This window comes from Sus scrofa, chromosome 3 (assembly GCF_054392235.1).
Source record: "Sus scrofa isolate SSC_HxYL_T2T_F1_AM1 chromosome 3, Sscrofa_HxYL_maternal_Yorkshire_Landrace_v2.0, whole genome shotgun sequence".
In the NCBI taxonomy this organism is placed as follows: domain Eukaryota; kingdom Metazoa; phylum Chordata; class Mammalia; order Artiodactyla; family Suidae; genus Sus; species Sus scrofa.
In genome coordinates, this window is record NC_139385.1 from 13314532 (window position 1) to 13341702 (window position 27171).

At 44.0% G+C, this 27171-nt stretch overlaps 1 long non-coding RNA gene, 1 other non-coding gene and 1 pseudogene across 3 annotated transcripts in view; all 3 read right to left on the reverse strand.

Moving 5' to 3' along the window:
- The window catches only part of LOC102157493 (uncharacterized), a 978951-nt gene that overhangs the window by 943724 nt on the left and 8056 nt on the right, over positions 1 to 27171 (reverse strand). The gene's annotated exons all lie outside the window — the stretch shown is intronic.
- Positions 12054 to 12160, reverse strand: LOC146404397 (U6 spliceosomal RNA). The gene has a single exon (XR_014842689.1). It is a non-coding gene; the product is annotated as a U6 spliceosomal RNA (small nuclear RNA).
- Positions 13958 to 14392, reverse strand: LOC100514397 (small ribosomal subunit protein uS9 pseudogene; annotated as a pseudogene).

Sequence of the window (27171 nt, forward strand, 5' to 3'; positions counted from 1 at the left end):
AAGAGTTGATTATTCTTTGTCACCAGTGGAGAGTTTCAAACACCCCGGATCTCCACAAACCAGAGGTTACTAAAAGCACAGATAAAGGAAGCTGGAAATTGCCTAGAAGTCAATAATGGGTACCCAGCAGCTGAAGACACCCCCGCTTTTCTGTCAAACCTAAAAGCATTACCCCTATTACTGGGGGAGGGGGGGCAATTACAACACATCCTCCCAGCATTATGAGATGGAAGTCCACACTAGCGTCAGAAAAAGCTGGAGGATTTGTGAGCTTCTCAGGATAGGGTGGAGGCAGCTATTCAATTTCTCATCACATATGGCATCATCTATGTGCCATTTATGTGCCAAGCACAGTACTGTGGAGCTAGAGACACAGAGGCTCTAAAAAGTCAAGAAATTAAAAAATTTTAAAAAATTAAAAGAATGAAAGAGTGCCCTAAAGAAGGGACCTTCCAGGAAGAGGAACCACATGGACAGAGTTGGGAGGGCAGGAGGAAATAGGAGTTTTTAGGAATATAGCTAATGTTACAGCATGGCCATGAAGAGCAGTGGCAGGAAATGATGCTAGAGAGGCATCTGGGTCCAAGATCATGCTGAACTCTGTCCAGGAAGCTAATCTATGCTCTTAACCTTCTCTGGTGACAAGAGCAGCAAGGACTGCAAATCGCAAACAATTAGCTATTAGAGTGGGTGTGAACTTATACACCATCTAGTCCGGTCCTCTCATTGTATAAGCCAGGAAGCAAGTTACAGAGAGAGGATGCAACTTGCCCAGGGCCTTCGGACTTCTTGCAAATTACAGTTTCTCATGCAGTAACCCCCCCTCCCAACACACACACACACAGTCTCTGCTAAGAACTAACCAGGTAAAACAGACTCGGTGACACGGGAGGAAGAGTAAGCATGCAGCAAGGCATCTGCTCCAGGACACTCCTCTTGAAAGCAAACCTGCAGGAAGAAATCATCATGTGCAGAAAGAAGAGACTGCACACAGGCTTAATGAGGAAAAATAAACACCTTTGAAAACCAGGCTGAATATTCCCCGTGAGTCATCCCAAGCCAGATGTGCCAAACCCCAGAAATGTGCTAGCAGCACTTAAGGTCCTAATAGCCTTAACCAGCCATAAGATAAACAATTAGCCTTAGTCATGATCAAGAACAAATGGTCAAGTACAAGCACATAACCTCTAATCTCAAAAGTCGAAAGGGTCACTGTTTGTTTGTTGCAGCAGCAGCAAAAGGGCTTCTCAGCGCTTTGTGAAGGTTTGTGGATGCAAGGAACTTACACTAATTAGATAGAGACAGTGTGGATACAGTCAAGCACAAACTTTGGACCTACATAGAGCAAGATGTGAAGGACAGCTCATTTACTTTTTTCTCTTTCTTTTCTTTTCTTTTTAGGGCCACACCTGCAGCATATGGAAGTTCCCAGGCTAGGGGTCAAATCAGAGCTGCAGGTGCCAGCCTACACTGCAGCCACAGCAAATCAGGATCTGAGCACGTCTGCGACCTACACCACAGCTCATGGCAATGCCAGAGCGTGGCGAGGGATCAAATCCACGTCCTCATGGATACTAGTTGGGTTCATTACTGCTGAGCCACAATGGGAACTCCAGCTCATTCACTTCTGAGTATGACTTGGAGCTGATTTCTTACCTCTCGAAGTCTCTCTAAATTGCCTGGCACACTGTCAGGCACAAAGTAAGTACATGCTCAGATATTCATGGGCTCCCTTTTTCCCTGTCACGCCCCTGTAGGAGAATGTTTACAAAAATAGCCATAGTAATTCCCCTTTCTGTATCTGTGTCCCTACCCACGTGGATTCAGGGCTTGCCAGGTGACCTGCATTGACAAATGACACATAGCAAACGTGACACAAGCAGAATCCTGAAAAGCCTTTGCACACTGGAGTTCCCCCCCCCCCTTTTTCTTTTGGTCATTCATGGGATCTTTTAAACACCACATGAACAAGCCTGGGCTAGCCTCCTGGAGGAAGAGAGAGACATGCGGCCAAATCAGCTTCTTATCCCAGCTGACAACAAGCCAATCACCAGACATGTGAGAAAGGCCATCACAGACCATCGGGCCTCAGCCAGGCCAGCCCACTATAGAGGACCCACCCAGCCAAGCAACAAATCACAAGAAATAATACATTGTTTGTGGGTTTAAGCCTCTACATTTGGAGTGATCTGTTACACAACAAAAGTTGACAAACACACTCCTTAAATGTTAGGAGCTCCTGGTTTATGGCTACAGGTGTCTCCTTACTCAACACGGATGATGGATATATTAACATCGAACCAATGAATCTCAAAGCTATAGGCCCAGAAATATCTCTCTTGCCTATGCCAATTTCATCATCTATCTTTTGGGTACTTCAAGTCAAAGATCAACCCTAAATTCATTACATTCCCCACAAAACAAAATAAAAATTAAAAAGTTCCTCTTCTGGAATTCCCGTTGCGGCTCAGCAGGTTAAGAACTCGACTAATATCCTTGAGGATGTGAGTTCGATCCCTGGCCTCAGTCAGTGGGTTAAAGATCCATCATTGCGGAGGCTGCAGATGCGGCTCAGATCTGGTGCTGCTGTTGGCTATGGCGCAGGCCGGCAGCCGCATCTCCTATTTGACCGCTAGCCTGGGAACTTGCATATGCTGTAGGTGCAGCCCTAAAAAGAAAAAAGAAAAAGTGTCCTTCTTCTTGCTCTGTTCCTAATACATGAAATATGAAGACTGTTCTCAACTCCTTCCTGTTCCTCATCTTCTGTATCTAATCAGCCACCAAGACTAGTCACTTCAACACTTAAACCCCTATTGGGTCCTTCCCCTCCCCTTTACCCACATTATCTCCACCCCCTGTACATTTCTTACCTTGTTTTGCTAAACTATTGCAATATTCCCCACCCCCCAAATTTCCTGCCTTCAGAATATTCCCTTTCCAGTGCAGCCTCCACCTGAGCCTGAGCCAGCTACTCCCCTGCAGAAAGTTCTTCAACCTGTGACTGTTGTTTAAGAGACAATGCCTTAACCTGGCGCAAAAGTCCTTTCCCAAACTGGCCTCTCCCATTGCCATTTTCATCTTCTCTCAGTTCCCCCAGCCAACCAAGCTGCTTCACTCCCTCGGGGCCTTTGCACATGGATAGTCTGTGCTCTTTGGTCTCTTTTCGAATTTCTACTCACCATAAGATTCAACTCAGAAGTCACATCTCACATATAAAGCACCCTCCCAGCCCCTGCCCCGGAAGAAGTTCATGTCTCCCCCCATGTCATCACTGCGCTCTGTACACTCCTTGCATGCTGCAGTTATCACACTCTGTATATATGTTATAGTGGTCTGTGGATAGTTCTCTCCCCCACCATCCCAAACCCTTTCTACAACCTTCCTACTGCAGCAGCTGCAACAGTACTGAATCTATAATAAGCATTCCCAAAAAGTCTGTCTAATGAATGAAACCTTAGCACCTCCCCTTTTCCCTTGATAAGCTAGCTTCCTGGGTCTGTCCTTAATAACATCCTAATGCAAATGTGCTCATATTACAGACTCTGCGAAAAAATTCTGACACAGAAAAGTGACATAAAATCTTCAGATTAAAGATGTCTGTTTGAGGTGTATCCTGATGAATTATAATTATGCAATCTGGCTCTGTAAAGCAATGAACCTCCTTTGGCCCAAATGAAATGTTCTAAGAATAAGGAGTTTGATGACTTCTACAGAAAATCTTACATTCTGAGGAAAGTTCTGATCAAAAGGAGGAGCAAGGGATGTGACGGTAAGCAGTAGATTCCTGCTTAAAGAAAAGCAGAATCAAATTCTGGAAGGCCTCTCATGTCTATGGAAATTTCATCATATATTGAACATCCTAAATTTCTTCCCCAATAGGGTGATGTCCTGGCAAGGGCATGAGCATTAAAGTCAAGAGGTTTGAATTCAAGTCCCTGAGGCTCTAGATCTCTAAGTCCTCTAGCACAGCTCATAACTTCTCTTTCTTCATCTGTAAAAGGAGGGGGTGGGACAAAATTATTCCAAAATCCTATTCAGTTCCATAACTCCATGTCTATGTTATATGATTCCTACACCTGCCTGTGTATCAACATCACTTGGGAAACTTTATAAATCCACAGCTCTTGCAGGCCTCTTTCCTTTGATTTGAAGAGAAGTCTGGGAAGTTCATAGTTTTAGAAAACCCCAATGGGTGATTCTAATGCAAAGCCCCATTTGGGAGCTGAGCCACCATATAGAAACATTATTTGCTATTATGTGCTAGATAGCAAATAATGTTTCTATATTGCCTACAGAGTAATATTTTCCAGTGGGAATATATCTCCCATTTCACCATCACAGTTAAAGGGAACTTAGGATTTATTTTAAATAAAGCCACCTTAGGGGCACTTTGCTGGTACACATCTATTGCTCGAATATGGAAATCACCTATAGAGTTTTATATCTGAATATCTATTATCACCATGTTGAACATGTGATTTGGTATAATCTTGGCCAAAATACTTTCCATATAAATTTATTTTTTTCTAATGACAATCAGTGAAAAATAATTATTTCATATATAAATATCTACACCCACTACCTAGGGACATACCTATACGGCAGAGTGAGATATACATTTGTGGCACAAAATAATAGCAGGATTAAAATGTACCATCTACACATAGATAAACACTGTACTGCCTACCAACCCTCAATGCTTAGGACCTATCCATTTCCAGGCAATGAATCATGATGCATCTAAGTTAACTGTGGATAATCTATCTGCCTTGGCAAGATACTGATTTTCAGTCCCTCTTGCAGCTAGGGAGCCCCATGTGATCTAGCACTGGACAATGAGATTTGAGAGCCAGTGATTTGGTGGACTTTATGGAAATATTTTTCCCTCCTTGATAAAGGGAAGATCATTTTTGTCACTCAGATCTCTGCTTCCTTCCTTGAAGGGCCACAGCAGCCATATGGTGACCATGAAGCATTAAGCATGAGGCCCACACCCAGAGATGACAGAGTGGAAAATGTGCAAGAGCTTTGATGGTTTTTGGGAGTCACTGCTCCAACCAGAGAACTCCCAACAGCACAATTCTTGTCAGGTAAGACAATCATCTTTGTGGCTCAAGCCTCTGTGAGCCTTGTTTTTGATTACTTGCAGCCAAAAATGCATCCTAACTCAACTTCCAGGCAGGGTTAAGTATAACCTACAGGAGACAACTAGGCATATTTGGGGTTGGAACTTCACACCATTACAGGGCAGGGAAATAGCTGTCACCAAGGAAGAGGCATTTTAATAACTGCCTGAAGGTTGGGCAAAAGATAAGAAGGAGAGATAAAGGCAGTAATAGCTTTTGTGGAGAAAGCTTGAAAATGAGAGAAAAGAATAAGAAGGCTTCGTGTCCGTCATCTGACACTCTAGTAGAGGAGTCTTTACCATGAAAATGTATGAGGATTTTTTTTTTTTTCAAAAAACTCTAAGTCAAAAAATTGCAGGAGTCCCCAAAAGCTGCTTCACACATTTGACTTTCATCGTCCCTACTCACTCTTCACCCTGAAGGCTCTGTCTGTGGTCCTGTGTCCTGTGCAATGACTTCACCCCCAAAAGATGCTTCATCTCAGGTCCTATGAACTCATTCTGGCACCAGGGTTAGCTGATGGTCCCTGGAGCCTGGGTCTATTTGACTGCACTGGTGCTCACTACAAGTCAGCCTATCCAGTCCCCTGGAATTCTGAAAGCTGCATTAGCGTAAGATTCTTACATCTGGAACTGGTTTCTGGGAAACATCAAGAAATGTAACAGACATTCCATGTCCTCTATTTTTCTGTCTCTCGCTCTCATTCTCTCTCTGACACTTGAGGAACTTAAAAAGAACCTATTGGTGTAGAGCACATTGGCACATCAAAGTCCCCAAAGGAAAATATTTGAATTTCTTCCATCTATTTTCCTCTCCTGTTCTTTATGCTTCTCAATGAGAAGAAAGGCAGAGCTTACATTTTATGTCAACACAAAAGGCCTCCGTTTGTGTGCATTACTTATTAAAGTATTCAGCGATTCAATGTCAAGGTATGTATTATACATACTTTTTTTTTTCCTAGGCCATTATCAGCTTTCTTACAACACTATTATTCTTCAGACCAGCTAATGCTTCTGTCAAAGATTTAGCAACAAGCATGGAAAATGTCAAACAGTGGGGAAGAAACCTAGCTGTTTCCACAACTGCACAAAAAGCACGAGTTGTCTTTTATGGAAAAGCAGCATAATTCTGCTACAGACGCCAACGGATGTTTTATCAGAGGACAGAGTGGGGGGATGCTTTATTTGTTTTTCTCTGCACACCTGAGTCCATCTCCTCTGAATAGGTTTCCTTTCTTCTTCTGCCAATGTTCTTAATAAAATAGGGCCTGCGTTGTTATCATTGCACCCTCTCCCCAGGTGGTATCTGGCTTGGAACATGACAAAAATCAGCCGAGCCTCTGTCCTGTTCTGTCTGCAGAGCAGTGTGTTAAGATTTAAGGAGCACTAAAAGGCTCCTCTGGAGAAAAATATTTTCCCAACCTGCTTACCAGGGTGCCTGAAATTACAACCCTTCTGCTTTAAGGCATTGAGAGCCTCCATTAAAATGCAAATATGTTAGGTGAGTTATTTTATCAAACTATCACATCGTAGCTTGAATTAGTTTATGGCTTCATTCAAAATCCTGAAGTGATGGGACATAGTTTAGATGAGAGCAAAGATGATATGGAGGTTTAGGGTTTGAAATGTGTTGCCTAGGCAGCAGGCCCGGGTAGCAGGACAAAGTAGGGAGGCAGAATATAGTCGAAGGGCATCAAAAATGAGGCCCAGAGTGAACGCATGCAGGCTGATGCTCACCACAATCCTAGATGAGCAATAGGCTGGCCCATGGGAGCAGGAAGTTGCCACCCTCACATTTTGAACTCAAGAAAGCTTCAGGGTGCATATGGCTCTCTTCCTCCCCACTTGGATTGGCATCCGCCGTTGGAATTACTTAGCACTTCTTCCCTGTGGGAGTGTACTCAGGGCTCCTGCCCACTGCCTCCCCAGCAGTCTCGGAGGCTGCCTAGAGCCTATGGCAGACACTCTCCGTCCTCTCCAATGTTTTCATTTCTCCTCCCCTCCTGCCCCCTTGAAGGTCATCATGGCCACATGACCAACTCTGGTCAGGAAATGTAAGCAAAAATGGTAGGTGTCACTTCCAGGCAGAAGCACTTCAGAACCGGATCATGGTTCTCCATGCTCCCTTCTTCCGCCAGGATGAACTCGGAAGCATGGTCAAGTTGAGAAAAGATGCTACAAGGTCAAAGCAACCAAGAATGGTGGACACAGAGAACAACTACCTGGAAACCTGCTGAAACCTGCAGATGACCATAATTGAGTAGGCATAAATTTCCATTATGTTAAACCACTGATATTTTGGTGTTATTACTTAACCATAACCTAGCTCTCTCCTGGCTGATCCATACCCTACATGTAGCACCTCAGGAAATCTCATCTGGCCCTCTCCATTACCATATATCCATCATTCGATAACTATTTATTGAGCATCTACTAAGTACAGATAATATTATGAGTACCAGGGATTTAGTAGTAGTAACAGTAAGGTTACCAACAGGAAAGGATCAAGTAACGTCTTTGGACTCATGAAGATTATATTCTAGTCAAGGAAGGTAGGCTGTGGGTTCAAATCCAAGCTTCTCCACCATCCAGCTGAGTCTCTGTAAACTATTACTCAATTTTTTGTACCTTAACTTCCTCTGTAAAATGAGGCTGGTGACCTCAGGAGGCTATTGTGAAAAATCAAGTGAATTAATGAACAACACTGAGATGAGTACCCAGCACACCTTAATCTCCCACTGACATGTTAGTATTGATCATCGTCCTGCATTACTCAGATCGAGTGTCACTCCCCTACCCGCCCCCGCCTTCATTTCTCTGCTTTTTCTAACTCATTTTATACCCACTATTCATTACATATGATCTGCATCCTAGAACCTGCCATTCCGTTTTCTTACTGTGGATATCACTGTTTGGCACTTGAATCCACACTAATTACCGTATGCTAATATATGAAATCATGCCTTGTCCTAATTCTTCATGCATGTGCCCTAGCACTTCTCTCCAACTATATATATATATATGTATATGAGACCCCAAAAGACAATCGTATACTTCTCTCCCATCTTCACAGTAGAGAGCACAGGGCTAGAGGTGCAATACGGGTGCCCCAAGTACTAGGCTCCTTTCATCCACAGAAATCTAGAAATCCTGTGCCTTAGGGACTCAAGAAGAAGGAACATGCTTCAGCATTTGAACTTACTTATATAACTCTCTAGTTAAGCCAACTGTTCTCTGGGCAGGGCCTATGCTATCCTGGGAAGAAGAGCGTCATACATTATCTTCTAAAAGGTCTCCAAAAGACTTGAAACATTCTGACTTATTCAAGATTTAAAAACTACAACTGTAGCCTGATCCTCAGGCCTCCTGGGCCAAGAGGGGTAGATGGCCCTTAAAACAAATAAGCTTTGCCAGGCCATTAGCCCAGGGACTCTCCAGCTAGAAAGAGAAAAACTCCAAGCAGAACTGTGAGCATATTGAGAAGCTCCCCTGCCCTGGAGCCACTCTCTGCGGCTTTGGGGAGCTGCCTAAGGTAAAGAAATAGCCACATGCAGCACTATGTGAGAACTTGTGCAAGGCAGAGCAGACTGATTTGCCCATCACACAGCCTCTCGGCACATCCTGTCATCAGCAACATGGCTAATACTGCTGAGGAACAGTGGGGCCAGGAATAAAGAGCCAGAATCTGCAGGCAGACCACCAGAATTCACACCACAGCTCTGCCACTCACTGGCGACATGGTTTTGAGGCACTTTAACCAATCTTGCCTTGATTTCTTCATCTGGGAAGTGGTAGCCAGAACAGCCCCTGATGTTTCCAACTGTTATGAGGATTAAAAGGTTTTAAACTGTTATAGTTCTCAGGACCATACCTGGTCATAAGTATTGTGCAAGTCTTTGTTAAATAATTTTTAATCATATTTATTTGTGTGTGTGTGTGCGCACACGCGCATGTGTGTTGAGCATTTCTAGGAAATTTCTAGGAACTGGGGAGATAAAGATGAACAGAATTCAGTCCTGCCTTTTGAGAAACTCACGGTTTAACAGATAGGCTGGATTAACTGCTCTAGCAGAGATATGGGCAAAAGTGTTGGGGTAGAGGAGAGAGTGATTATTTCTGCTCGGGAGTAACAGGAAAGGCTGCCCAAAGCTGGCATCTGTAACGGAGTAGGATTCAAGGTGCAAGGGGTGGTCCTTTACCATAGAGGTTCTTAACTTGCCTTGCATTGAAATCACCTGGAACGTTAAAAACCCAGACTCCCAGGCCTCACCTCTAGATTTTTCTGATTCCATAGGTCTAGGTAGGATCTCTGAGCATTGGCATTTCCAGTTAAGTTCCCAGGTGATGCTGAGGCTGGTCTAGAAGCCCACTTTGAGAACCACTGCCTTGCAGAATCAGAGAGAAGCAGGTGCAGAGATGCAGGAATATGAAGTAACCTGGCCTTCTCAGTGGGGAGAAAATTACCTGACGCAATTGGATCAGAGAACAGTGATGGAAAATGACAAAAAGTGGGGCAGGAGCTGACTTCAGAGCAAAGACACTTGGGGCAAATCCTATACATTGGAGGCCCTTTGGAGTTTCCAGCTTGAATGATGTGACCAATTTGTATTTCCAAAACCATCACTATGGCATCAATGTGGAGAATGGACGGGGAACAGAGGGAGACTAGAGAAATAAAGAACAATTAGAAGAAACCAGAGGAGAAATAATGAGGCCAGAGCTGGTTCCGGTGCCGTGAGATAAGAAGAAAGAAACAGAAATCTTAGGGCCCAGAATCAAGCAGATGTTGCGGAGGCCTGTATGGGATGGGATAAGAGGGAAAAGGAAGAGTTGGGGGTTACTCCAAGCTCTGATGCCAGGATAGGGGAGATTCCTTCAATTGAGAAAAAAAATGCAGGGGGGAGAAAATATTATAAATCCAATTTACGAGGATTCTGAGACATCCATGGTGCCTATTAGGCAGTTAGGAAATTCAGGTCTGAAGTTGAGCAAAGAAACCACAAGCAGAGAGGAAGTGCTGGATACACCTGTATGCAGATCCAGATGAGAATCGAGGCTGTGGGTAAGATGGCCAAAGGAGAGGACTGACAGGGGAAAGAGCCAGGACAGAAACCTAACACACATTTTTCAAGTGGGGTCAGCAATCAAAAGCAAGCAAAGAGACAGGGAGAATGAGAAAGGGGTCTAGAAGCTGAGACGCACAGGACCTAGCAAAGATTTCTGAACATCTTGGTGTTGGCGCTGTCATCTTTGGAGCTTCACAAACCCTTCTGACCTCACCTGCACAGAAGGGAAAGTGTCTGCGCTGGTCATAGTCTGTTTTCAGGCCATCGGCTGCCCTTCCCTGTTCAGCGTGACTCCTGCAAAGTACATTTCTCAGGCTCCTTTGCCAAAGGGCTTCTGGTTAGTTTCCGCCACACAGAGGCATGGGGAGACGAGGGGGGAGAAAAGGGTAGTAAAGTCCAGGTTAACCCTCTCTCCTGTCTTTCTTTGGCCCCAGCCCCAGTTCTGCCTTCTATGGCTTCTCAGAAGACCTGTGGTTCTCGTTCCCTGGGGTCTGGAAACCTTTCCTCCCAGTTCTTCAGCCCCCTCAGCTTGTGTGGGTGGGAAGGAGCCGCGTGCTGCTGCTGCTCATCTCTACGTCAACTGACCAGCCCACTTGGCTTTTCAGCGCTTCCAGCACCTCCCAACTAGGTCCCCCGTGAATTGCTTCTATTGAAATGGCTGGTGCAGGCTCTCTGATCCTTGCTAGTGCCTGACTGAGAAACACATAATGATAATACATCAGTTTTTCTCCCCACAACTTCTTTCAGGCTTCGGAACCCTATTCAGGCTGGGATTGTCCCCACCGATATTAACAAAGCCTTCTATTTAAAAATTATGGGGAGAAGTAATTTTAAAAGAGGCAGTACATGAAGATAAGAGCTGAAATAAATACATTATAAAACATAAAGTTGTAGAATGATAAATTGGTTCGAATGTTGAATTTTTGATAAGACTACTAAAATAAACAAACCTCTGACAAATATAATTAAGGTGATATTTTTAATTAGAAATGAGAAAGGAGATAGGACAAAATAGAGAAAGCAGATTTTTTTTCCTCCAAATCCAAAGAGAATGTTATGCACACTTGTAGGCTAATAAACTGAAATCTTCAATAAAATGAATAATTTCTAGAAAGATGTAGATTACTAAAAATGACTCAAGAAATATAAATCTAAGCATAATAATAACCAAGGAGGAAAGTGAAGAAATTATTTGATAACAACCAAAAAATGCAGCTCGTCCCAGAGTTTCTACCAGAACAATTTTCATCCTTTTAAGAAACAGATGATTTCGATGTTGCATAAAACATCGAGTGCAAAAAGAGATAAGAGTACATTTATGTCCATTAGGCAAGCATGATCTTCTTCCTAAAATCTGATAATAATAAAACATACAAAAAGAAAATTATAGGCGCATATCACAAGTGAAGATAGGAAAAGCTTAAATAAAATCCTCATTCTAAAAAGAAACTTGTTTTACTGTAATGCTTTAGAGGGAAGATAAGTTGGGTTGGTTGTTTTGGGGTTTGTTTTTTTGTTTGTTTGTTTTGGTAACACCCTCACTGAGTTTTCTGGGGGTTTGTTTTTTTTTTTTTTTTTGGTCTTTTTTGTCTTTTTTGCCATTTCTTGGGCTGATCCTGTGGCACATGGAGGTTCCCAGGCTAGGGGTTGAATCGGAGCTGTAGCCACTGGCCTACACCAGAGCCATGGCAACGTGGGATCCGAGCCACATCTGCAACCTACACCACAGCTCACGGCAATGCCGGATCTTTAACCCACTGAGCAAGGCCAAGGAACGAACCTGCAACCTCATGGTTCCTAGTCGGATTCATTAACCACTGAGCCACAACAGGAACTCCCTGAGATATAATTCTTATGCCATAAAAAATATTAAACATTTTACAAATGTGTGCATTATCTTCGCACAGGGGCCAGACTAATCTTCTCTATATTGTTCCAGTTTTAGAACATGTGCTGCCAAAGAGAGCACAAGGAGTGATAACTTTATAAGTTGAAAGAAATTACAAATGATGGTCAGTTTGTGCATTATAGAAAGAAATAACCATTGGACAAAACTAGTATAACTAAAATCAAAGGGAAAATAGCACCTGGAGAAAACATTCGCAGCAAATATAAGAAAGGGATCATTTCTACGTTACGTCAAGAGCTTATGCATGTTGATACCAAAACATTAAGTCCCCAATATATAAACTAGCAAAAAACTGGAAAGACAATTCATAAAAACAGAGATGCTACCAGTCAACAAGCATCTGGGAAAACAAACAACTTCGCTTGTAACCAAAGAAATGCCCCCCCTCAAATAATGTGGTGCTGTCTATACTCACTACACTAGAGAAAAGGTAAAACTATCGAGTATTACAACACGGCACTAAAACCACTCCCTACACAGGCTGTAGGTAGCCCTACTGCCACATCACCTCTTGCCTATACCTGTCAGGAACTGTCCTAAAAGTCCAAAATGTCCCTTTATCCTAAGGATCTTTTAAAGAATAAAAATTCGAGCTACATGAGACTTTCATTACAATGTCACTGTAACAACCTAAACACACACACACATACATACACGCATAAAAGGCTCCCTAAACCCAATAACAGGAGGATTATTAATGAAGGGTTATAAATCACTGGTTAGAACAATAATAAAAACTGCAGTGTATCAAGTACCCTCCAATACATAACTTCCTTCAGTCCCCAACAGCCCCAGGAGTTGGAAAGGAGTAACTAACTGAGACTCAGAGAAATTAAGTGACGTGCACAAAATCACACAAGTGGCCCTCAAACACCTGCTACCAAATTCCAGGCTCTCTCAATAGAAAAGTGGGTCATCGAACATCAGTTCTGAGCTTCAGCTTCCTCATCCAGCAAACGGGGCCAATAAGAATATCCAAAGAGTGGTTAAGAGAATCAAAGGAAGCCCTGCAATGGCTGTGAACACCTAGCCTGGGGTGTGGGGCACAGCAGCACTCAGTAAATTTTAAGAATCGTGATAATACAAAGTGGTATTAACACAAGACGACTACAGCAATGTCCACAGGTCTGCAAGCGAGGAGAATCCCCAAAGAGTGAGGAGTAAGGCTAATGGCTGTCACGCATAGCAAGGCGAAAGCAAAAACATCGCTTTTCTTTTTGGAATGATTTTGGTTTTAGTATAATAAGTAGAAATTTGGAGGGAAACAAATGTAGAATATACAAAAATGTCCTAAAAGGAACTGGCATCTTTGAGGGAGCCTCAAACTAAATCTGGGATCACTGCCTCTAGGACGCCGGAAATAATAAGCTCAGGACCCGTGCCCCCTGGAGACAATGTGTGCTGTGAGGAACTGGCCAGAGGATGGCGCTGTTTCCCTTGTCTGAGGGACCAAGGAGGCATTTATTGGCCTCAATAATATATTAGTGTTAGTCTTTCTTTCAGTCTTCCTTATCCTTTTTTTTCCCCCTTAAAAGAGACTCAGAAGCATCTCAAGCAAATCTCCAGGTAGTTGGGAAACAGATTCAAATCCACTCTCGATGAACAGCAACATTCCAGTGGAGGGATGCTTTGCAATAAGGAAGTTCATTGGAAAGACCAAGGAGAATGTGGTTACCTCCCCCTTTGGTCATGTGACTTAATCTACCATTAATCTACCATTAAGTGTGCTTGGAAAGATCTGGCCACTGTTAGACCCCGGGATTTTTGGTGTCGTTGCTTTGTTTTGTTTTGTTTTTGAAACCTTAAATCCCACACACATTTTTATTATAAAGATGAACCCTGATAGTTGTGGTGGGCTTATCGGCAAGATTTCTGGTAGCAAGCATGGGCACCAAGACCTCCAAACTATCTGGATTCGCAGCAACGAGGATCAGCTACCAGGAGTCATACAGGATGGGGATGTCTTTGATCTCCTCCTTGGAAGCCTCGTCCATGTTATTTCTGGTAATAGGCCACCAAGGCTTCAGAGATGGACTGGCGGGTTGCGTAAATCTGGGCCACGTGACCGCCACCCTTCACTCAGTCGAGGATGTGCACACCAGCAAACCACTCCTTGCCCAGAAGCAGAACAGGTTCCAGAAGCTTATACTGCAGCCTGTGTGGTTTGATCATCTCCGGGGGCCACCCTTTCACTTGGATGAGGCCATTACCTCGTGTGCAGTGCCCCACGGCTGTGGATGTCTTTTTGCGTCCAAAGACCTGCACCAACGGTGGAGGGCCCTTAGACAGCATGGCTGCAGGCTAGACAGTAGTTCCAGCTCCTGGGGGTTTTCATCTATAAACTGGAAACCATTCAAACCACCTTAGAGACAGGCTTCAGAGTAATGATGGGAAAAGCTAGAGGGCTACCTCAGCTTTTCCTCCCAAGAGTCAGTGAGGCCTGAAAATCTCCACCCACTCCTAAGGCCCAGGTAGAAAGTCACTCCCCTCTCAGTGCCTGCTTCCTGACAGGCCTGTAAAAGGCAAGGAGGAATCGGTGTGGCTGAGGCATAGAAATGAGGTCGATCCAGGCTGTGGTCTTGCGCTTGAATCGTGAGCAATTGCCTACATGAGTCAGAACTTATGCAGTTGGTATATGAGCTCCAATGAAGGAAGTGACATGTGCAGCAAAGGATATAAATTCAGAAGAGAAATGTCAGGAGATGACACAGAACCCAGCACGACCAGAGGCTGAATCACACTGAGCTCAGACTCAGGTCCAAATAGGCACCTCAAACTGAAAATGTCAAACACCCAGCTCCAAGCCTCTGTCCTCACCTGCTCCACACACAGCCTTCCCGTCTCAGGTAACAGCAACGCCATCCTTCCAAGCCCTCAGTCGGAGCCTGCTTAACTGCTCCCTCTCTCTCATATCTCATATCTCACATCCAATCCCATGGGCTCTGTCTTCAAGATAAACCCCCAAACCTCCTTCTCATCACCCCCGCTACACCCCCGGCCCCGGTTCAAACCATCGTCATCTTCTGCTAGTCTTCTTGTGGGAGCCTCTTAACTGGTCTCTCCACTTCCACCTTTGCCCACCATTCACCTTCTTCCCAACATAGCAGCCAGAGGGATCCTCTTAAAATCAAAGTAGGATGACACCTTAAAAGAACAAACCCATAAAAGAACTGATAAACTGGTTTGCATCAAAATTAAAACTTCTGTTCAGAGGACATTTTTAAAGAATAATCATAATGGGGAGGGAACAGGAGGGGGGGTGGGAGGAGAAGCAGCAGCAAGCCACACACCAGGAGAAAATATTTGCGAAGCACGTATCTGACAAAGAACTTGTACGCAGAACATATAAAGAACTCTCAAAATTCAAAAAGAGGAAAATAATCCAATTTTAAAAACTGGGCAAACAATCTGAACAGACACTTCACCAAAAATAAGATATGCGGATGGCAAATAAGCACATGAATAAATGCTCAACATGAACAGTCATTAGGAAAATGCAAATTAAAACCACGGTGAGATACCACTACCCAGGAGTTTCCATCGTGGAGTAGCAGAAATGAATCCAGCTAGGAACCATGGGGTTGCAGATTCGATCCCTGGCCTTGATCAGTGGGTTAAGGATCCACCGTTGCCGTGAGCTGTGGTGTAGGTCACAGACACAGCTCGGATCTGATGTTGCTATGGCTGTGGCATAGGCCAGCTGCTGTAGCTCCAATTCAACCCCTAGCCTGGGAACTTCCATATGCTGCATGTACAGCCCTAAAAAGCAAAAAAAAAAAAAAAAAAAAAAAAAAAAATCCACCCACCCTATGATCCAGCCATTCCACTTGTATGTATTTACCCCAGAGAATAGGAAGCATATGCCCATATAAAGACTTATACAGGAATGTCCGCAGCAGCTTCATTTTTAATAGCCAAAAGCTAGAAACAACCCAAACATCCAGAGTACTGGAAAACAAATTATGGTAAAACCATACAAAAGAATACTACTCAGGAATGAAAAGATATGAGCTACTGATACAACACTGATGAATCTCAAAACAATTACACTGTGGGAAAGAGACCAGACAAAATAAGCATACATACTGCATGATTCCATTCATATAAAATTCTAGGGGAAAAAAGCTATTCTATAATGACGGAAAGCAGAATGGTGACTACCTGGGGATAAGTGACAGAGAAAGGGGAGGATAAGAGCAAAAGAGAAAGATCAGAAAGAAGTAAGAGGAAATTTGGAGGCGTGCTGGATGTGACTACTCTCTTGTGATGATGGCTTCACAGATATAAATTTAACAAATTTCCACAGCCATCAAAACTAAAAATAGGAAACTGGCCTACATCAAAAATTTAAAACATCTGTGCATCAAAGAACCCTGTCAGGAGTTCCTGCTGTGGGGCAGAGGGTTAAAGATCCAGTGTTGTTTCTGCGGCAGCAAGGGTTCAATCTCTGGCCCAGTGCAGTAGGTCAAGGATTCGGCATTGCTGCAGTGTGGTATAGGTCGCAGCTCTGGCTCAGATTCAGTCCCTGGCCCAGAAACTTCCATATGTCACAAGTGTGGCCAGAAACAAACAAACAAACAAACAAACAACCAAAAAACAGAACCCTGTCAACTGAGTGAAAATGCACCCTATAGATGAGAAAATGTATTTGCTAATCACACATTAAAGGGGTTACTACTTAGGATCTATAGAGAATTCTTACAATCCGATTATAAAAATAAATAACCTGATTTTAAAATGGGCAAAGGACTTGAATAGACATTTCTTCAAGAATATATACCAGTGGCCAACACACATGTGAAATAATGCTCAAAATCACTAAACACTAGAGAAACGAAAATCAAAACTACAATGAGGTACTACCTCATACCCACTGGACAGAATAGCTGCTATCAAAACAACAACAACAACAAAACCAGGAAATAACAAGTGTCAGAAAGGATGTGAAGAAATTGGAAGCCATCTGCTTGGTTGATAGGAACGTCAGGTGGTACAGCTGCGATGGAAAACAATATGGCAGTTACTCAAAAAATTAAAAACAGAATTCCCATATGATTCAGCAATTCCAGTTCAACGTTTCTACCCAGAAGAATGGAAAGCAGGAGTTTCCATTGTGGCTCAGTGGAAGCCAATCTGACCAGCATCCATGAGGACAGAGTTTGATCCCTGGCCTCACTCAGTGGGTTAAGGATCTGGCATTGCCATGAGCTGTGGTGTAGGTCGCAGATGTGGCTCAGATCCTGTGTTGATGTGGCTGTGGTGTAGGCCTGCAGCTGCAGCTCCGATTGAACTCCTGGCCTGGGAACCTCCACGTGATATGGGTACAGCCTTAAAAAGACCAAGAAATAAATAAATAAATAAATAAAATTTAAAAAGAATGGAAAGCAGGGTCTCCAAGAGCTATCTGCACACCCATAATCATGGTAGCATTCTTCACAGTGGCCAAATGGTGAAGCAACCCAACTGTCCACTGACAGATGAAGAGACTTAAAAATGTAGTGAACAAGAGTTCCTGTCATGGCTCAGTGGTTAACGAATCCACCTAGGAACCAGGAGGTTGCGGGTTCCATCCCTGGCCTCGCTCAGTGGGTCAAGGATATGGCATTGTGGTGAGCTGTGGTGTAGGCCGGCGGCCACAGCTCCAATCGGACCCCTAGCCTGGGAACCTCTATATGCCGCGAGTGCAGCCCTAGAAGACAAAAAAAAAAAAAAAAAGTAGTAAATAAAAAGAATGGACCATCCGTCTTAAAAAGGAAGGCAATTCTGACACATACCATAACATGAATGAACCTTGAGGACATTATGCTAAAATTCACTATTCCCAAAAACACAAAGTGCACATTATCCACCAACAGGAGACACCTAGAGTGGGCAAATACAGAAAGTCAAATACGCAAGTCGAATGGTGGTTGCCAGGGGCTGGGGAGAGAGGAAAATGGGGAGTTTTTGTTTCATGGGTATAAAGTTTTCATTTGGCAAGGTGATGTTTGGCACAGGACAATGTGAATGATCTATTATTTTTTGGCCATACCCACAGCAAGCAGAAGTTCCTGGGCCAGGGGTCAAAGCTGTGCCACACGGGTGACAAGACCAGATCCTTAACCCACCAAGCCACCAGAGAACCCCTGAATGGTCTTCATAGTAATAAATCATATGATTAAAAATGGTAAAGACGGTAAATTTTGTGTTGTGTATATTTCGCCATAATGTAAAAAAAAAAAGTTTAATCATCAACTTGCACACTTGAAATGTGTAGTTTACTGTTTGTCATTTTTACCTCCATAAAGCTTTTTAAATGTTTTTAATTACTTCTTTTTTTTTAACCATGTAGGATCCTATCCCTACTGTGCTCCACGCCTTCCAGGGGCTTCCCATCTCATTCGGAGAAAAAGCCAAAGTTCTGAGAATGACCTAAAAGGCCCTACATGATCCGGCCCTGAACTCTGGGTGCCCTCATTCCCACTTCTCTCCCACTCAGCCCACGCCAGCTTCCTTGCTGTTTCTCAAATATACCAGGTTCCCTCAGGGGGCGTCTGCACGTCCCGTCTGCTCTGCCTGGAAAGCTTTTCCCCCAGGTAACTTCAGGTCTCACTTCCTCACCTCTTTCAAGGATTTACACAAATGTCACCATCTCAGATGGGCCTTTCCTGACATGTATTTAAAACTGAAATGCAACCCCACTTCAAATGCCCCCAACCCTCTGCTCTGCTTTCTTTTTCTGCATAGCACTTATCACAGTCTAGTATACCACATTTTACTTATTGATTTTGTTTGTGTTTCTAACCACTAGAATTAAGCTCAGAAATACAGGAATCTTGTTTTGCTAATTAGTCATATCCCCAGCCACTGGTAGAGTGCCTAGCCCATAGCAGGTGCTTAATATTTGCTGAATAAACAAATGAGTAAAGGAATAAATGAAGGAATGAAGAGACATAATCTGACTTTGACAACTAAGCATCAGGATCCTTTATGAAGACACCCCCACCCAGTCTATGTAGTTAGATATCTATAAGTCTTTAGGGTTTAAAAATCTCTTTACACAGACTCAGTCTTTTCCAGCCCTCACAAAAGTGCTCTGCTATGACACCAATTAGCATTCCCTTTCTACATTATCAAAAATGTTAACTTGCTCAAGATCACATAGGCCACAAATGGCAAACCCAGCATTTAATCCAAGAATTTGTCATCAGCTACCAAGTCCCACCACACCACACTGAGTACCTAAATTTGTTCCAACTCTCATATCCTTTCATTTCATTCACAGCGGCATTGCTGACAGATCTTAACAGTTCAGCAGTTAACCCTTGTGCCATAAATTTCTATTTGTCACACCCCAAACTCAGTATTTTAGAAGGCTACCCTTCTGGTTTTTAAATGGAAATTGATGACATCGTATGCAGGAGCACAGGAGCTGCAAACTCTCTCCCGAATCTCTCCATCTAGTTGGAGGCAAAAGTAGAAAAGTCAGAAGCACTCAGAGCTGCAGCCCCCCCCCCCCCCCCCGCCCAGCGGGGATGTTATCCAGTCATTACCAGGCCCAAGCGCCCCCAACACTTAGGAGGTTCAGGGCTTGGTTTAGCAGCCAGGGCAAACAAAGAAGGAGGTGCAGCTGGAGCCACCCATGCGTGGACAGCACTCTCCCCTCACCGCTCGAGGCGGCCCGACATCTCTGAGCATCTAGAAGAGAACACAAACAAACAGGTTTTTATGAGAGCTGTAACCCAATTGACAAAGGCGCGCTCTCTCAGCCTGGAAATGTCCCTGCTCTGAACCAGTTGCCTTGCCAACAAGCCACATGCTTCCACTCTGCAGAATCCAATTTCTGAGCAATGTGACAGTGACAGGTCCAGAGACATGATACACAATTCCAAGGTGACTTTGAACACCTGCTGAATAGCTAAGAACAATGTGGATCCCTGGACGTACTTAGCAACATGGGAGGCATGCTGGGCAAAGGCAGGTCGTGCCTGGTTTATGCCACAGCCCCTGCCTCCCCCACCCCATCTCAGCATCCTGCCAACTACAGATAACATGTAGCCATGTCCTTTCTCAACATCATCATTATAATCTTATAAATACTTGCATGGGACTCGCTCTCTAAGTGTATTGAGTTATTTAGTGCTCAAGACAACCCTATGAGGTAGGAACCATTAGAATCCCATTTCAGATGAGGACACAGAGACATAGAAAAGGTGTTAAGTTTTTTACCCTAATTCACATAGCTAGAGAAGGGTAGAGCCAGGATTTGAACCTAGACAGTCTGTCTCCAGACTCCAGCCCCGAAACACTCTACTATACTATCAATCTCTTTAATATTCCCTAAATGGTAAGGCTGAGACAGTTCTAGTTATCATCACTGCATAACAAAGCACCCCAAACTTTGTAAAGTAAAACACCCATTTTTATTATGCTCATGGACAGTGTGGGACAGGAATTTGGACAGAACACAATAGGGCAGCTCGTCTCTGTCTACAAAGTCTTTCTGGGGCATCAACTAAAAAGATTCAAAGTTGAGAGTGACCCAGCCGTTGGGGATCAATACCACCGATACCATCTGAAGACATCTGCGCATCTGGCGATCCACGCTCGAGATTTACTGGGACCTCAGATGGGTCTGTCGGCACCTACACGTGGCCTCTCCATGTGGCCTGGGCTTCCTGTCGGCATGATGGCTGGGTTCCAAAAGCAAGTGTCCCAAGAGGCAGAAAAGAGAACTGTCAGCTTCTTAAGACCAAGACCCCCAAACTGGGGGTCAATTCCAGCATCAATTGCAGCATCAATTCCAGCATATTCTATTGGTCAAGAAGTCACAAAGTCCATATTCAAAGAGAAGGAACACAGATCCCAGCTATCGAAGAATCTTGGAATCAATTTTTTTTTTCAGCCACATCTGCGGCATAGGGAAGTTCCCAAGCTAGGGGTCGAATCAGAGCTGCAGCTGCCGGCCTACACCACAGCCACAGCCACGCCAAATCCAAGCCACGTCTGCAACCTACACCTCAGCTTTTGGCAATGCCACATCCTTAACCCACCAAGCGAGGCCAGGGATCAAACTCACATCCTCATGGACACTAAGTCAGGTTCTTAACCCTCTGAGCCACAACAGGAACTCCGGAATCACTTTTTTAATACCACCAATGAAATCGTTTAGTCCGACCCCTTCAGTTCTAGCTGAATAGCTGAAGCTCAGAGAAGTTAAGTGATTTGTTTAAGATCGCTTAATGTGTGCTACTGGCAGACAGAACCCAAGTGCCTTTGTTGTGCCCTATGTCATATTCTATGCCACTGCTTCTCACCTGGCTATACCCTGGAGTCATTTGGGGAACTTTTTAAAATGCTGATGCCTGGGTCCTAGGTGTTTGGATTTGGAGTTCCACCAAGACACAGAAATTTGTAAAAACCCCTCAGAGTCTCTAACTTATGGCTGCATGAGAGCCACGCTTCGTGCAATTCCCAAAGATGGTTCACACAGGTCACACCAGCCACCGTCTCACTGTGGCTCAGCCTTCGCACAGGTCCTAGCCTGCCACGGGGACAGCCCCACTGAGAACAGATTTCTGACACTACCTGGATCACAGACTCCATCCTGAACAATTCTCCTTTTTGAGATCCCTCTCCTTGGCTCCTGCCCCTTCCCACCTTCCACGTGCCCCTCAGAAGCGAGACGTCTCTTTTCACACTCCAATCCTCAGCGAGGAGGCCAGTCCACCTCTTGGCCATCATCTGCCAAGTCCAAGAATTTGGTTCTACCTTTGGGATTCCTCACGAGTGGAGACCCAAAAGCCAGATTCTCCTGCTCAATCCACCTCATCCCCATGCCCTGACCTGACATGTCCCTCCAGCTCCAAATATGCCTTCCTCCTCCTACTGGGCCGTTCAGCACTGGGGTGGAAGTGCTGCCTAAATCATGCTTTAAAGGGTTGATTCTGTGGAACCAAGGGTCAATTTTCTGAGAAACAAAAATGATCCTAACAGCTTGGCTGTTTCACTGAAATAATTGGTCAGTTGCGTCACATGTCACACATCAAAAGAAACTGGCCAAAAGCATTGGACTAAATTTAAAAAAATTTTTTTGTCTTTTTTGGGGCCACACCCATGACATATGAAGGTTTCAAGGCTAGGGGTCAAACTGGAGCCGCAGCCACTGGCCTACACCACAGCCACAGCAACGCCAGATCCAAGCCACATCTGTGGCCTACACCACAGCTCATGGCAATGCCAGATCCTTAACCCACTGAGCGAGGCCAGGGATCAAACCTGTGTCCTCATGGATACTAGTCAGATTTGTTTCTGCTGAGCCATGATGGGAACTCCCTCAAATATTTTTAATGTTTCTCCTCAGATTCAGAGTCTCATGAGGCTGGATTTTTTTTTTTTTTTTATGGCTACACCCAGGGCACATGGAAGTTCCTGGATCAGGGACTGAATCTGAACCACAGCTGCAACCTATGCTGCAGGTGAAGCAACAGCGGACCCCTTTAACCCACTGCACTGGGTTGGGGTTGGAACTCACAGCTCCACAGCAACCTGAGCCGCTGCAGTCAGATTCTTAACCTGCTGTGCCACAGCAGGAGCTCCTCATGAGGCTGGATTTTAAAAGAAAGTATCAGTGAAGAAGAAGTCTTTCGGACACTGCTATTCTACTGGAGTTACTGATTTATATTAGGTCAAGAGAAGATCTCTACAGTTTTTGTCATGTGTACATTATCTCCTGAGAATAATTTTATAAAATATATTTACTCTTCACTTTACATGAAGATGAACTTTTCTAAACTTCCCAGTTGTGGAGTTCCCGCTGTGACTCAGTAGGTCATAAACCCGACCAGTATCATGAGGATGTAGGTTCAATTCCTGGCCTCGCTCAGTGGGTTAAGGAGCCGGCGTTGCCATGAGCTGTGGTGTAGGCCAAAGACACGACTCGGATCTGGTGTTGCTGTGGCTGTGGCCTAAGATGGCAGCTGTTGCTCTGATTCAACCCCTAGCCTGGGAATTTCCATATGCCACAGGTCCAGCCACACACCCCCCCCAAAAAAAAGTAAACTTCCCAGGCTTTTTTTTTTTTTTTTTGGGTAAACTGAACCCTAAGGTAAATGTTTCAAAGAGAAGGTATTTAAAGGAATTCCTTTTTTTTTTTTTTTTGCCACACCCACAGCATGCCAAAATTGCCAGACCAGACATCTAACCCAAGCCATAGCAGTGATCCGATCCACAGTAGTGACAACGCCAGATCCTTAACCCACTGAGCCACCAGGGAACTCCTAAAGGAACTCTTTATCAAGGTTCATTATACTATTCTAATTTTTGCATTTGCTTGAAAATTTCCATAATAAGATTAAAAAGGAAGGAAAGGAAAGTGGGAAGGAGACAGGGAGGGAAGGAGGGAGGAGAGCTGATCAGCCCACAGGGGATTCTATCGTAAATTAACAAATCTCTATACAAGCTAAAACCAGTAATACCCTCCCTGCCCATAAAAACAAACAACAAGGAGTTCCCGTCATGGCGCAGTGGTTAACGAATCCGACTAGGAACCATGAGGTTGCGGGTTCGGTCCCTGCCCTTGCTCAGTGGGTTAACGATCCGGCGTTGCTGTGAGCTGTGGTGTAGGTTGCAGACGCGGCTCGGATCCCGTGTTGCTGTGGCTCTGGCGTAGGCCGGTGGCTACAGCTCCAATTCAACCCCTAGCCTGGGAACCTCCATATGCCGCGGGAGCGGCCCAAGAAATAGGAACAACAACAACAGCAACAGCAAAAGACAAAAAAGACAAAAGACAAAAGACAGAAAAAAAAACAACAAGAACAAAAAACTTAAACCAATAGTTATTATATCTCTGTGTCTAGGTATACATGTCTGTTTTTAACTTGTATATATGTCTATGTCAATATATATGGCATAAATGTGATTTATATCATATATGTCTTATAAATTCTAATTTCTCTAGTCTAAAAATGTAAAATAATTATTCTTATCAGCATTCATCTCCATCAGTCTTCTTTTCTTCTTTCTCCCCCTCCATTTAGGTCTCACTCCTGGGCAAGCGAGAGAGTCACATCCATTTTCGCTTACGAAAGTCCCATCTGCTATATATATGCTCTAAGACGTCTTTGGGTCACTCTTTGGGTGGACAGAGTGACATTCCATGCAGCCTGCAATCACTTCCTCTACCTGCCACTTCACCTGCCTCGGTTTTCCTCAGGAAATTCCTAGTCCCACCCCAGTCCATGATACACAGTTCCTCAGTGCCCCATGCACTGACATAAACTCTGAAGGGCATTGCTTTGCAGGTCAAAGTGTTTAGGAGACACTCGCCCACGTGGATTCCCAGGGCTCTGAGAGACAAGAAGGGGAAGCCAATCAGAGCTGGAAGAAGAGCCTCTGGGTTGGCACAGCCCCAGAAGAAAGAGCATGTGCAATGTCAGAAACTAGTGACCTTGGCAGGTCACTGAGATCATCCTGAAGAGGCAACATGGCATCTGGCTCCTGATATGTTTATTTCCTTCTATCTCTCTGCACGTAGCCTGGCAGGCACTTAAAAGCCCAGTCACTGGATAGATCATGACTGGTATCACCACATCCCTACACCCATTCTTAAGGATGAAGATAGGGAAATTAAAAAATAAACAAGTCAACAAATGTCCATAAAATAATTTCCAGCAAAATCTTTGGGCAGGAAAAGACATAACTGTAAATGCTGAAGTTGTAAGCTATGGGATGGTCATTTTCGTATATAAATACATGACGACATATTCCATGAAGGGTAGATACCGGCCATTCGTTTGTCTAAAAGCCAATGTTTAAGTGGATAAAAATTATACAAGAGGTTGAGCAATATCTAAGTTAACAAAAATTGTAGCAAATATCAATGAGGATGATATTCTTGAAATGGAAAAAATGTGGAAATTCTCAGCCCTTTCTTTCTAAACCCTTTATTTACTCCTCTCCCCAAAGGATGCCTTCGAATTGATGCTTCCTATCAGTTTGTGGGAAATTGTATTTTCTAACCACTGCCTCAATAATACCCCTACCTCACCTGCATTTCTTACAATGTGATTTCAGTATTCCTCTTATTGAGAAGCAGGGGTGTGTGGTTTCTGCTCTTGAACCTGGGAGGGCTTGTGACTATGGAGAAAGTGATGTATTGCAATGTCCAAGGCTAGGTCAAGAGACACATGGCTCTCTTGATATGCTTACTCTTGAAACTGAGTCCCCATGCTACACAGGGAAGCCCAGGCCACATGCAGAAGCCACATGTGGGTGTTCCAGTCAACAGCGATAACCACCACACAGAGCTGTCATCAGGGAGCCTTTGAGATGACTCTGGCCCAACTGTCGCTGAAACCACATGGGAGACTGAGCAAGAACCACCTAGCTGAGCTTAGCCAGCCTCCAGAACCATCAGAGACAATAATAATAATAAAATAGTTACTGTGTTTTAAGTCACTAGCTTTTCAAGTAGTATCATGTACCAGGAGGTAACTGGAACACATCATTATAAAGCGATTGCCATAACACTATTGAATAGTATGCATACTGTGATAGTATAAGAAGAAAACCTAATTTCATCAAGACCAGTTGTCCATCCAATGATGAGCCTCTTCCAATAAAACCTTGGTCCTCTGCAATATTCAGAGCAACCACATGTGAATCTTTTGTTTTGATCATGAAGAGTTACAACAAGCTTAATAATTAAGAGTTTAGACTCCAGAGCCAGACAGATCTGGACTGGTCACACTTTCTAGCTGCACCTTGTGCACGTCAGTCCAGTTCTGTTTTCTCAATGAGGATAATAATAGCACATACATGGTTATTATAAGTGTCAAATGAGATATGGTGTACAAAGCATGGTGCCTAGCACAGAATAAGTGTCCAATAAATCTGACATCCTATTATTTTGAGAATGAATGGTGATGTTATTATCAATATTTTTCAAATTCAGTCTATAAATATATTTCACATCCTGTATCTGTCATAATCCTGAGATGTAGGACTTAGTATTATTTACAATTAAAGAAACCAGTTCGGGAGTTCCCCTGTGGGGCAGTGGGTTAAGGATCCGTTACTGTCACTACAGCAACTCAGGTTGTTGCTATAGCACAAGTTGAAACCCTAGCCTGGGAAATTCCACATGCCATGGGTGGACCAAAGGAAAAATAAAAAAGAAACCAGTTCAGAAAGGTCATCTGTCTTGCCTAAGAGCACACAGCCTGAGGACTGTGTCCTAGCTCATGTCCCCCTCTCACCACAGCACCCTCTCTACCATGTGGCTTTCCAGCCCATGATTAAGCACTTTCAATGATGGGGAACTCACTACCCACGGAGGCAGCCTTATAATCCATCCTCTAATAGCTCCATGTGGAGCATGTTTATCCTATCAATCTGCATGGAACATCCATCCACTGGTCTAACTCTGCCCTGCAGGGCCTCCAGGATCAAATCTGCTCTCTCATTCACATAACAGCCCTCGAATTTCTAAAGACTCAATAGCATAACCCCCACCACGTCCTCTTTCCTCCAGCTCAACATCCCCGGGTTCTTTAGCCACTCCTCCTCCAGCACAAAATTATGAATCCCCTTCCCACGAAGGCTTCCTTCTCTGCCTCAGGCTTGACAAGAGGCATATACTATTGATGACCGAAGAAGCTTTTATCCTGCCCCTGGAGGCTTGTAATACATTTATGCTTTCTCAGAATGACACATACTCCAAGAGTACTAAGAATTCCTGTCAATCTCTCTGGCATCATGAAGGACTCTGGCATTTCACCATATAATCTTTTCTTTCCTCCCAAGGGGTTGCCTCTTAGAGAAAACTGTCATATTCTTCAGCCAAGAGGAGCCAAAGTGTTCTGAGGCAGAGAGGCTTAACCTCTGCCATGTGGTTCCTTCCACACATTGTCCTGATGCATCAGCTTGTGGTAAAGGAGCTAAAAGAACCTGCAGACATGAATACCGGCTTCATCCCAGCTCCCCCAGGCCTCAACAGCCTCAGAGAGAAGGAAAATGTCTTCGTCAGGATAGGCTAGATTATGCTGGGGTAACAGAGAGTGCTAAAAATCTCCGTGGTTTAGCAATTAAAA